The following is a 14,380-nucleotide window of genomic DNA, read 5'->3' as shown; positions in this document are numbered from 1 at the left end:
CGTGGTTGAGATTTGGGAGGAGAAAAGTAAAGGTGGTTTTGAAAACAAGGACGTCTCAAGAAATTTGGGATTTTTTTTGGGTCTTCTAAGTAACTGAATTCCATCCTTTGCATTTACTTTTGGAAAGCTATATCAAACCCTTCTGTTTATAAACAAATTAGATTTCCTCAATTTTCGATTCGATATTCACTTTTAACTTATTGGAATCAAAATGTAGTCCAATTCAACTTAATTGTTTCAAATGATTTTAATCTAAGATAAATCATATAATATTCATTCTTTAACTATGGAGGTTCCATAAAGGAAGGAACCCTAATTGGTTTAATGATAAAAAATTTATGTACAAAAATTAATTAAATCTTTATGTTTTTTTATTTAACTAAATCTTTATACTTCAAAATTTAATTGATTACGTCCTATTGTTAATAGTCATCCTTACTTTTTGTTGACATTATTAGGAAAATAATTTACTGCAAAGCGAGATATTAACATTGAATAAAATAAATAGATAAAAATAAATAAAGGTTGAGTAATTTTATTGTGTCATGTAATCACTATCTCAAAATTAATTTCACCCGGATTGATATAATCCTTGAAATAGGACGTTGTCCCCTAATGTTGACACAATCTTCTAAATTTTGTAGAGCCGAAATAAAAAAGTGGAGCTCTGAATAATATTGCTCTTATATCGGAAAGAAGGAAAACAAAGCTTTTAACCAGAGTAAATACTACCGAAAGAAAATGACCAAAATCTTTACTCGAAAGCAAATTGTTTGTGAAGATATAAAAGAAAGAAGAGAATGGATGAATGAGTGATATAAAACTGAAGGAGAGGATATGTGTAGGAAAATATTTACGCGAACTAGTCAATAACAACAATTAGACATACATATGCGAAGACTTCATTCTTTAGAACTTACTACCTTAGAAGGAAAAAGAAAAAGACGAAGGTTAATGTATAAACTTTTCACCAAGCTTATATCTCATGCATCATTGTGGGATACAAACAATTTCTTTTTATTACCATTTTACCAACATACATGATTAACATACTCCGAAAATAATGACTTGTGCCATTAGTAAAGACTTAATTAATAATTTTCTTTAATGTCAATGGTTTAATTGATTTCTTAGTGCTTATTTTATTATTGAGCCTTATAAATTTGATGCAATTAGTTAGACTTTGGTGAGATTTAAAATGTCATCAACAAAGGAGAGACTCCATGCATACACATCATTTTTGCAATCATTGCCATTACAAGTAAAGTTGCTTTGAGTTTGAGATAGGCCCCCTCAAGCTATCCCATGGCGGCAAAAACCATCACCCGAAATGGCGATTTGTGCCATATTTTATGTACACGTGTTTGCAATCATCCAAGAAAAATTCCAAAATTGCAATACACTCCAATAAACTTTCTTCTCGGGACTGATTTGTACATGTAACCTGTTCGACCAACCCTCGCCTACCTACCCCAAAACTAATTCATCATAAACCAGTCAAGAGAAACACTACAGCAAAACAGAGGATTAACGACGTTTTTTTAATCTTATAACGCCGTTGAAAATACTTGCGGCGATAAGAAAAACGTCGTAAGAAGCGCCGGCGAAAGCAGCACCGCTAAATTTCACGGCTTTTGAGAATACAGTTTAGATGCAGCAATGATGTTGAAATTTCAAATACAGTTTAGGGTTTCCTTTAACTAATGAACTGAACAATGATTTTCTTTTTTTGGGGTTTGAATTTTGTATGTCTCATGGCATGGACGATAGGTTAAAGTAGTTAACATTATCGACGAATACAAGCAATGGTGTTAATGGCTAGAGTAGTTTAAGCACAATTTTTTCTGGGATTTTTCAGATGTTTTAATTTTACATGGTATAAAATCTCAATCAGTTAAGAAAGAAAACCAAATAAATATATAATAAGCTACTTAATTAGTTTTCAACACAATGTTTCAACGTTTGCATTTGACTTGCCATCTGCATGCAAGTGTGAGAACAGGCAGACGGTTTAGCCATACTTTTCTCGATGCCGTCGTTGCACGGCATTTGGTTTAACCCTTAAGTAAGATTCATTTTCCTCATCATTATATAATCTTTTCCAACGGTTATTTCTGTCCATTTCTTCCTTCTATTCTCCTGCATCCATTGCTTTCATCACCATTGGAACCGGAGATTTAAATTGACTCTCATTATTATTGATGTAACGAATGTTATTACGGTAATCGAAGTAAATATTGGTATACGGTTTAAATTATAAAAATAATAATCTTGACATAACGTAATGGGATTACAGTTTCTATATTAAATATTTAATCATGCTTGGTTTGATCTGTTATTTGCTATAACAAGAAAGACAAACGTGCAATGGCAGCCATAGTTGTTTATGAAACGGAGGACTTTCGTGAAGGAATTACGTTCTGTTTTTACCATCGGGAAAATAATATAATATAGGAAAACAAACCAGGAAGTTAACTTCTTTTGTCTTATTACATGAAATTGTTATCATCATGAAAATATTAAGGAATGTTCAACAAAATAACAGGTGTTTGGTCCAAGAATACGTATTGTTAGACACACCTGGATACTAAAGATTTTTCTTATTCTTATTTTTTTTGTTTTTTTGTTAGCCTCTAGGTTCCAAGTTTTCACTTTGATTATCTCAGACATACTATCGTCGCACATCTAACTTTAGTGAGTAAGTTTCCTAGCAGAGATTTTTTGTATACACAACTGTTGAAAATTCAAGGCATGGGCGGCTGAATCTGTAACACCCCTAATCTGTATCCGACCCGGATCCAAGTCCGAGGTGTCACATTGACTTTTTAAGACTCTGTTCTTTACAAATCTACTAAAATCTTAATTTCATCACTTAAGGAAATGAGTACTTTTACATTAATAATTACAATCAAATTGTTTCTTTAAAACGATCAGAGCATATTAAATTTAAAATCTTGTAACTACATGCCAACTAGCTCCATAAACAAAATACATATGTTCACTATGTTTCTGATCTGATCCTCGTAAGGAAAATACTGACCTGTCTTGCTCCTCGCTACTTCCATTCTCGCTTCTCATATATACGTGTGAAACATTCACACACTAAGTCTATGACTTAGTGAGGCATTAACATTTAAATATGAAAACTCAACTCTAATTACTACTATGCACACTTCATAGAATTATAGTAATTTAATTAAACTCATAATACCTGCAAAACATAAATACATACATATACATATCATGCCAAATTATATATTCTTTGATGTACTAGTTATACCTAGACACACATATCATCATTTACATTCATAACCTTTTTATATGTTATCATCGTTTCTCCCTTTTTATAATATCATGTTCTTCTTATCATTAATACATATACACATTATATAATATCACATAGAATTTTCGCATATTATATTTTTAATGGCCCATGTACACATGTGAGAACTATAGATATGTGAGTCTATAGAGGTTGTGCACTAATGCTGTCACCACAGCTCGTATAAATGCACCGGAGTGCCACGGAGAATTGCACCGAAGTGCCGCGTAGAAATGCACCGTAGTGCCATATAAGATGCCCCTAAAGACCACGTAGAAAATTCCTTAAGAATCATATACATATGTCAAGGACCAAATATGTGTCTCAAAAGACCTCATACATGTTCCAAAGAATACATATATGTCCCGAAGGACCGCGTAGACCCTCGCCTCTTGGCATGCCAACTATACCCCTAGCTCTCATGATACATATCATGGGCATTATCTTTTATATCTTTTTTTTCATATTCATGTAAACAGATCACATATTCATATAAACTCATAGCTTCATTTACATATACATGTAATCACGTAGTTCATGTAAATTCTCATATCATTTCGTATTCATATATCTCATAGCATATAACACTTCTCCTGTGTTCCTATAAACATGTCATACATATCAGACATGTTTACACAACTCATTTATATATAACTTACATGAATCTATATTCTTTTTCATATACTCATATAATATAATATTTCATATAACCTCATGTATCACATCACATAGATACATACTCAAGTACTCATAGTTATATATCACTTAAATTATTCATGTTTACACAATTCATGGTCATATAACTTCTATCACCAAGTCACTTATCTTATCTCTTATTCTCATATGTTCATATTTATCATATAACACATAAGATTTATTGCATATTTATATTGCATTCCTACATCACTAATTCATAATATAATTTATATCGTATCATCTATCTTATTATTTATTTCTTAGTATGCACTTACATTACATAACCTATATTATACTTATAAACTTATATATATATTACTTCTATTATTTATTTTATATACAAATTAATCTATTTACTTAATTCAATTCCATATAACTCCTATAATCTTCTCATATCACTCCATAGTTTTTATCATACAACTAATGTATCATAATTTTATTTAAGCATATGAATCTTTCCCATCTATCTTATCCTATATGTTCATATTATCACTTAATTGATCATACTACTATGTACTTGCCCAACTCACCTTCTTATTATTTATGTAACATTTTCCTTTGCTTACTTAGTTCATATCATTTCTCATAAACTCACTTTTACCATATTCTCATATTACTACTTAAGTTATCTCATATCATGTATTCACGTAGTTATATTTCATTTCTATATATATCTCAAAGATCTTATCTTTTATATTCATAAACTTATCTTTTATATTCATATAATTTATTATCATCTAATATGGTTTATATCATCATAACATAGCATTTATTCATATCAACCATATAATACATATATACAATAACATGTCAACACATATAATTCATACACACATATATTTCTATTTATGAATTCATGCATTTTACAATTGGAAATAGACTTGTCGCAAGTCTTATTTCCATTTAACATCATATACTACTAATATGCACTCACCTTAACCTCACTAAGTTCCAATCCACTTTTATGCTTTCCTTTCTTCCGATCGAATCTTAACTTGATAGTCGTCCTGGAACTTGTTCGTGCTCGATATCTACATAATCATGTACTGATACTTATCATTATCCAATTGATATACTTTAATCTATCATTTCTTAGAATGAAAGAAAGATTTATTCCATTTCCCATTGAAGTGCATCGATACATTCTACAGTGTATCGATGCATCCTTTAACATGTGCATCGATGCACTACCCATGCATCGATACACCAATCACCTTCGATGTTTTCATTTTAAGGGGGTGCATCGATGCACTAATTAGATTCGATGTTTGTGCATCGATACACATTGAATGTGCATCGATACACCTTGCCCAGAATTACATTTTAAGCACGAAAATGTCTTATTTTGACCCCAAATTCTACTTATTAATCCCTCTTTATACCTAAAAACTTATCTATACATATTTAAACCTTCTTATAATACTATAACACTTCACCATATCTCATAATTTACCATAATTCTTGAATCAAAGAATTTCATCAAATTTTCCATGTGTTCTAAATTCAATTCTATCACCTCTAACTTCTTAATTAACCCTTTGACAAGTCAAATCCATCTTTAGAACTTCAAAAATCTTTCTATAACAAAAGTTCATTTCTACACCCTTCATATAATTTTCTTTTTATTTCTCTATTCTTGATGTTTAAAGCTTATATAAGCTTTCCTTAAGCTTATATAATACTCAAAGAATCAAAATCAACTTATAAATCCAAGAATTAAACAACTAAAATTAAACTCACCTTTAACTTAGACTTACGGGGAGAAGAAGAAGCTGAAGAAGAAGACTCTAGATAGATTTCCTCATTTCCCACATTTTTATATTCCTTAAAAAGAGAGAATAAAAATCTTCTCTTAGAAAAGACCATAATACCCTTGTTACTTTCCAGCTTTATTATTAAATGCATGAACCTTTAACTTATTTCGAAATCAAGCACATAGTTTTCAAAATTTGTAATTTAGTCACTGACCCTAAATTTCAGGATGTTAAAGAATCAACAAGTGGGGCGGCTAAATGGTCAAATTTAGACATTTTTTTTGTTGAATTTGGTAAGGATAATTACCAAAATTTAGTCCTTAAACTTTAGGGTATTTACAAGATTAGTCCTTAAGCTTTAACTATAAATACCCTATCTCATTTAGCTTCAAAATCATCCCAAATCAGTCTAGCTTTCTCCCAATACTAGAGAATTTAGAGAGTTTTCTTGAGAGTTGTTTTCTCCTTTTTTTATCAAGAGAGAATTATCATTGTTTTTTCCTTGTTAGATCGAGAGAAGTTGTAATTCTAATTTTCTCATAGTGAAATTCTTCTATCGTTGCCCGTGGTTTTTACCCTATATTATTTATGGGTTTTCCATGTAAAATTTGTGTCTTCTTTATCTTCATTTTTATTTTCTCAAATTATCAATTACGATTTTGCTCTATCCGATAGCCGTATTCCGCAACAATTGGCATCAGAGCTAGATTAGAGTGTGTAATATATATTTATTATCTTTGTGGTTGCCACCAAAAGGTGGATCCTCCAACAAGAAAGTAAGAAGGTATTACCCATTCTTTGAAGGTTCTAGAGAACTATTCACGATAGTGAATTAGTGGGAGATATCCGTAATAAAAGCTATGGCAATAAAATTTAATATTGAAAAGTTCAATGGGAGAAATTTTCATTGTGGAAATTGAAGATGAAGGCCATCATGAGGAAAGATGGTTGTCTAGCGGCTATTAGTAAAAGGCTGGTAAATTTCACAGATAACAACAAATGGATCGAAATGGACGGGAATGCTATGGAAAACTTTCATCTAGCATTAATAGATGAAGTATTGTCAAGCATCGAGGAGAAGAAGACATCTAAGGAGATATGAGACCATCTCACCAAATTGTACGAGGCCACATTGTTGCATAATGAAATTTTCCTTAAGAGGAAATTGTACACTCTCCGTATTCCAGAATCTACTTCAGTGACGGAGCACTTAAACACACTGAACACATTATTTTCTCAGCTTACATCCTTAAGATGTACAATAGGAGAACAAGAACGTGCTGAACTTCTACTCCAAAGTCTACCTGATTCGTATGATCAACTCATCATCAACTTGAAAAATAATAATGTCACCAGTCTAGTCTTCGATGACGTTATAGCTGCTATTCTTCAAGAAGAAAATTGGTGCAGGAATAAGGAAGACAGACAAGTAAATCTACAACAAGCAGAAGCGTTGACAACAATGAGAAGGAGATTAACAGAACGTGGCCAAAGCAGCAGTTACAAACATGGTAGGGACCTCAAATTCTTGGGATATGTTGATGGAGTAAAGAGGTATCGCTTGTGGAATCCCATTGCCCGTAAAGTGATCATTAGTAGGGATGTTATCTTTGTAGAATAAACTACAAAGAAAAGAAGAAGAAGATAGCGCTAAAAAGTCAGAGACTACACAGATACATGTGGAAAAAGAGGTTGAACAAGGAGATTCTTCTGAAGCAGAACCAGCACATGATGAACAAGAACCAGAGAGTTCTGAAGCTCCAACAACTCGTCAATCAGATCGTGTGAGAAGATGTCCCAATTGACACTCAGATTATGTTATAGAAGGAAATGTTGCATACTTCCTTTTAACAGAGGACGGTGAGCCATCAACATACCAGGAGGCAATAAACAGCTCAGATGCTTCACTGTGGATGATGTCGATGCAAGAAGAAATTGAAGCCCTTCATAAAAGTAATACATGGGACCTTGTGCTACTAACACAAGGAATGAATCCAATTGGTAATAAATGGGTCTTCAAAATCAAGCGAAATGGTGACGATCAAGTTGAGAGGTATCGTGCAAGACTGGTGGTCAAAGGATATGCTCAAAATGAAGGTATTGATTTCAATGAAATATTTTCTCCTGTGGTTCGACTAACAACAGTTCGAGTAGTCTTGGCAATGTGTGCTACATTGAACTTACATCTAGAGCAGCTAGATGTTAAAACAACTTTTCTTCATGGAAATCTTGAAGAAGAGATTTACATCCTCCAGCCTGAATGTTTTGAAAAAAAAAGAAGAACTTGGTTTGCAGGTTGAACAAATCTCTGTGCGGTCTAAAGTAGGTACCGAGGTATTGGTATAAGAGATTTGACGCATTCATTATGTGCCTTGGGTACAACAGATTTAATGCAGACCCTTGTGCTTATTTCAAGAGGTTTGGTGATAACGGGTTTGTTATATTACTGTTGTATGTGGATGACATGTTGGTTGCAGGACCCAACAAAGATCATATTGAAGAATTGAAGGCACAACTGGCTAGGGAATTTGAAATGAAGGACTTGGGATCAACAAACAAGATTCTAGGAATGCAAATTCACCGAGACAAAAGTAATAGGAAGATTTGGCTTTTACAAAAGAATTACTTGAAGAATATCTTGTCAATATTCAACATGCAAGATTGTAAGTCAATTTCTACCCCTCTTCCTATTAACTTCAAATTATCCTCCAGTATGAATCCTAGTAGTGAAGAAGAGAGGATGGAGATGTCTCGAGTGTCGTATGCATCGACAATGGGGAGTTTAATGTTCGCTATGATATGTACAAGACCAGACATTGCACAAGCAGTGGGAGTGGTTAGTCGGTACATGGTGAATCCAGAAAAAGAGAATTGGAATACAATAAAGAAGATCATGAGATACATCAAAGGGACCTCAAATGTTGCATTATTTTATGGAGGATCAAACTTTCTAATCAATGGTTATGTAGATTCTGACTGTGCAGGGTATTTGGATAAAAGCAAATCTACTACAAGATATGTGTTCAAAATTATTGGTGGAGCTGTAAGCTGGGTTTCAAAATTGCAGTCAGTTGTGGCTACATCCACAACAGAGGCAGAATATGTAGCAGCTAGACAAGCCAGTAAAGAAGTAATATGGTTGAAGATGTTATTGGAGGAGCTTGGGCACAATCAAGAGTATGTCCCTTTATTTTGTGACAGTCAAAGCGCCTTACATCTAGCAAGGAATCCAACATTTCATTCAAGGACAAAGCACATATGAGTTCAGTACCATTTCATTCGTGAAAAGGTGGAAGAAGGGACGATAGATATGCAAAAGATCCATAGCAAAGACAACAATACAAATTTCATGACGAAGGCAATCAATACTAATAAATTTACCTGGTGTTAATCCTCTTGTGGCATGACAGAAATGTAAGCAATATGAAGGTACAAGGTATAAAGAATGGTGTGAAGATATGATTGTTCCAATCAAATCTTCAAGTGAGAGATTGTTGAAAATTCAAGGCATGGGCGGCTGAATCAACAAGTGGGAGGCTAAATGGTCAAATTTAGACATTTTTGTTGAATTTGGTAAGGGTAATTACCAAAATTTATCCCTAAACTTTAGGGTATTTACAAGATTAGTCCTTAAGCTTCAACTATAAATACTCTATCCCATTTAGCTTCAAAACCATCCTAAATCATTCTAGCTTTCTCCCAATACTAGAGAATTTAGAGAGTTTTCTTGAGAGTTGTTTTCTCTTTTTTTATCAAGAGATAATTATCATTGTTTTCTCCTTGTTAGATCGAGAGAAGTTGTAATTCCTATTTTCTCATAGTAAAATTATTATACCGTTGCCCGTGGTTTTTACCCTATATTATTTAGGGGTTTTTCACGTAAAATTTGTCTTCTTTATCTTCATTTTTATTTTCTCAAATTATCAGTTGCGATTTTACTCTATCAAACAGACTATCGTCGTACATCTAACTTTAGTGAGTAAGTTTTCTAGTAGAGATTTTCTGTATATACAAGTACTTAAACTTGAGATATTACTTAAGCGATATTAAGCTGCTTACCCCTTGAACCAATGATTAAATTTCAAATAATAAAAAAATAAAAATAAAAATTTATCTCCGTGCTAATATTTATTAAAAATGTTAATTTACGCCTTTATTCTACATTTTTTATAAAATATTTTATTATATTATGTCATATTCATACTCATTATTTTTTTTTTATGAAAATCATATCATAAGGACCATATTGTGCCGTATTCTAGTTTAGGGCGTTCATACATATTATAGACGGAAACGATGTAACTACTAGGACAACTAACCTAACATTCTTAAAATTTGATGGTTTTGCAGCTGAAAGCAGTTGATTTAAAGTTATTAACTGCGTAAAATTGTTAAAAAAATTATTAAGTGTGTACTTTTTTTAGAAATCGGAATTAAATAATAACAATCGAGAATAAATTTAAAATATATAAATTAATTTTTTAGGAATAAATATTTAATGTAATAATAGTATATAGTGTGATTGTTGGTATAGAGGTGTATTGCTAGTTGTTCGATCTGTGGAATTGTTGTGGTGGTATATAGTGTTGGATTATTGGATAGTATGTTTGTATTTTGTTGCAAGTTTTGGTTATTCGAATTGTGTGTATTATTTTACTGTATTTAGGATTACATTGATTTTTGTTCGATATTAATAAAATCTTTTGCCGAGAAAAAAAATTCATGTACTATCAGCAAATAAGATAATGACACATGATCAAGAATAAATTTAAAAAAATTAATTTTAAACTTTTGTAGTGATATATCATCTTTTAATTCACTAAGGGTGCGTTTGGTTCACGGAATGTAAGATTACCAGTGGGAATAAAAGATTACTAGGGAATATGATTACTGAGAATATTGTATTTTGTGTTTGGTTGGTTTAGTACGAATGTAAGATTACTGTGTTTGGTTAAAGGAATAAAAGATTATTGGAATGTATATTTGACCAAATTGTCCTTATTATATATTTGTATAATATTACAAGTTGTAAAATATTTATATATTTTCTTTAAAAAATTAAATTCATAATATTTATATAATATTTTTACAAAATTAAAAATATAAAAAAAGTTTAATGAAAGGATAAAATTTTATTTTAACTCTGAACTTCATATAAAATTTTAATTATAGATTTTTTTTTTTGTAAATCTAAAATAATTTAAGGATAAATTTGTAATTTAATCTTCGTAGAATTTTTATTATTCAATGACAGAAGAATGATATTTTTGAAAAAAAATAAAAATTTAAGGGCATTTTAGTCCAAAACGCCGGTAATGTTACAATATCTAAGGGAATGGAGGTAATGACATTCCCGGTAATATACTCCAAAAAATCTACTATTGGTAATAAAACATTATCAGAAATGACATTCCCGGCCAAACCAAAAGGGGGGAATCCCACATTCCCCAATCCAAATGCCCCCTAATAGTATCTAAAATTATATACCGTGTATCAAATGCTAATCAATTCCTAAATTAAGAATGATCAAACTGACTTAGATAATGTATGCATGTGCATGCTTTAAAATGCTTGCTAATCATAACATTATCTTGTTCTTGATTCTGGTATATGACAGCTTCCAGTTTTGCCAACTTTTTGCCACTGATTCCAACTGCAATATTATACATTAAAATGCTTCAAATCTGAACCACGATGTGCCTAGAAAGAGAAAACTTCCATGAATTCAACATTATTACATTTTTTTAAAGAAACTATAAATTTTCATGCTTTTTCTGTCTTAAATTTTTAATACTTATTATGTACTTTTAATGAATCATTTTATTACATGCAATTCATTGGTCATTAAGGGATCTTTGAGTTCATAACCAGTTAGCACGACAAAAGTTCCCAAAACACCTTCAAATTTCCTTATATCAATAATAAATAACATGCGTGCTATTATAAGGGTTTGTTCAAGTGATAAGCAACTTGGTATTATTTATGCAGGTCTCGAGTTTAAGGTCATTGTATGTAGAAAATTCTCGTTGAGAGACTTATCCACCAACACTAGATATACAACATGGATTGATCTGGATTAATCAGGATAAAACCCTCGAAAATCAAGAGGACATCCAAAAAAAAAAAAAAATTATGCATACATTCTTGATAATTAGAGGTTTTGGATCTTAACTAAGTTTGAAATCGATGTAATTCACAGCTTGAAAACGCTTTACCTCATATTAAGTAATCAACATTCTTTGCAAATTTTCATACTAATCGGCTAATTATTATTAAAAAAATGGTTAGTATTGATTAATAATCCGAAGGATCATCCATTCACTATAAGAAAGAAAAAGCACCCTTCGAAAACGAAATAAAAGTATATTAAAGGTGATAAATCATGATTGTAAATCATGATCCCTTGTTAATGAATTTGCACCAGGAGAGCTGTCCCTTTAATAAAAACTACCAGTTGCCCTAATCACCAGGTTTGATTTAACGTAATACCACGGCTTAAACTTGTAAGAGAAAGATAGAAGAAGTACGCAATTAATGAAGAATATATATATTGTGTGTATGATAGTTAGGAAAAATGTTGATAATATAAGAGAGTGGTTCATGGGCCAATAGCATAACAGTTGAAAGAAAGGGTTAGTCAGCAAGTGGTTCTACATATACATATAGGCTTAATGTGTCGTGTAAAACCAACAAAAGTGACTTTCCATCCACAACCCTAAACCAACCGCACTTATTTCATTTTTTCCTCTTTGCTCCTTTATATATCTTCTTTGAGGGCTTCTTTTTTTGCTGTGCTTGATGCGCAAACGGTTGTGCAGCTCTGCTGATCTCTCCCCTTATAGCTAGTGATCATTAAAATATCCATCTTAATTTATCCATGGAGGATTCGGGAGCTGCTTCTAGTGATGATGTCAACAAGACTTGTCCTCGAGGACACTGGAGACCTGCTGAAGATGAAAAGCTCAGGCAGCTTGTTGAACAGTATGGTGCACAGAACTGGAACTCTATTGCAGAAAAGCTCCAAGGAAGATCAGGTGATTTAATTGATCCTTACTGTTGGAAATTGGAATATATGTGATAAAGTTGGTTTAATTTTTAAATCTAATCTTTGGGGAGTTGTTAAAAGTATGATGTTCAAGCATGCAAAGTGTTGATCATAAGCTGATTCAAAACTTAAGATCAAATCAGAAAAAAATGTTTCTTCCTCCATGATAGAGTTGGTGAGGTCATATATAGGTTGTTGATTAGTTTATTTTTGGGTTTCATTTTTCTTCATATAAGTCTATTTCTCCTCCACCTACTTAAGCAAACTTTTTTAATTAATAAGAGTCTCAAATTTCAATAGCACAGGAGATCTTTGTGATATTCAATCATACCCATTAATTTTAATGGATGGCCTAATTTTAATGCATCTGTATTTTTTTTCCTTCCAGGGAAGAGCTGCAGATTGAGATGGTTTAATCAACTTGACCCTAGAATCAATAGAAGGCCATTTACAGAAGAAGAAGAAGAGAGGCTCCTTGCTGCACATCATATCCATGGGAACAAATGGGCATTAATAGCTAGATTATTTCCTGGTAGAACCGATAATGCAGTGAAGAATCACTGGCATGTTATAATGGCTAGGAAACAAAGAGAACAATCCAAGCTATGCGGGAAGAGAAGTTTCCAAGATGACTTTAGCGACTCTAAGCTATGCTCTACCGGTTTTACTACTTCAAGGAAATTAGCAAGATGCCAAGAGGCATTCAGCTCGAGAATTGGGTTTGCAGACAGTAGGGTTTTTGAGTTTCAAAACCAAGGTAAAGAGAGGGTTTTCTTAGTCTCATCCACATCAACTACTTCTTCACCATTCTGGAATTTCGCTTCATCGACTTCATCTTCAATCGCCCAGTTGTCGATACGAAATGGAAAGAATCATTTGCTGCCTTCTGGTTCTAGTTATTACTCCATGGACACCTCAAAGGCGCTTTCGGATCATCAATCTCTTTATAAATACCATTCAAATGCCTCAGCATATTGTAGCAGCTTCAGGAATTCAACTGCATTTTGGAATCCAAAATTACAGAAAGGTCGTTCCAAGTCCTTTTGTCTTCCTCAAACATGAAAGCAACGCTGGTGCAATGGTGAAGGAGTGGTTGAGCATAAACGATAATGCACCAAAGTCTGCAAATGTTAGAGCTAGTAATTCCCAGAAGGAGCAAGAAGATGAACCAGACAACACAAAGGATGTTCCTTTCATAGATTTTCTTGGTGTTGGTATTTCTTCTTGAACATAAAAAAACCCATCTTATTTAACTATTTCCTCTCCTAGTAGACACAACAGTTCTAGCTTTGGTTTTCCAGCTCATCATTATGATCATGTATGTTCGAAATTAAAATGCAAAAGTTAAACAGATAAGACAATGACAGCTTTTTAGCAGTTAGAGAAAGAAAAAAAGAAAAAAAAACACACATTTTCCATCAGTTTCCACACGTTTTCAGATATCATGAGTTTTAATTCGTATAAGACATGCACTAGGCTAGCAAGAACCCAATTTTCCCCCTTGGAATCCTTCACGGATTCAGTATATCTTCTGTTGCCGCATTCAATTTAATGCATTAAAGT

At 32.4% G+C, this 14,380-nt stretch overlaps 1 pseudogene; it reads left to right on the top strand.

The window, feature by feature from the left end:
• The first annotated feature begins 12,493 nt into the window (after positions 1 to 12,493).
• LOC120129954 lies at positions 12,494 to 14,136 on the top strand (annotated as a pseudogene).
• Positions 14,137 to 14,380: the final 244 nt, after the last annotated feature.

This window comes from Hibiscus syriacus, unplaced genomic scaffold, assembly GCF_006381635.1.
Source record: "Hibiscus syriacus cultivar Baekdansim isolate YM2019G1 unplaced genomic scaffold, ASM638163v2 tig00110505_pilon, whole genome shotgun sequence".
Taxonomy (NCBI): Eukaryota; Viridiplantae; Streptophyta; class Magnoliopsida; order Malvales; family Malvaceae; genus Hibiscus; species Hibiscus syriacus.
This window is presented reverse-complemented; position numbering and strand designations above follow the sequence as displayed.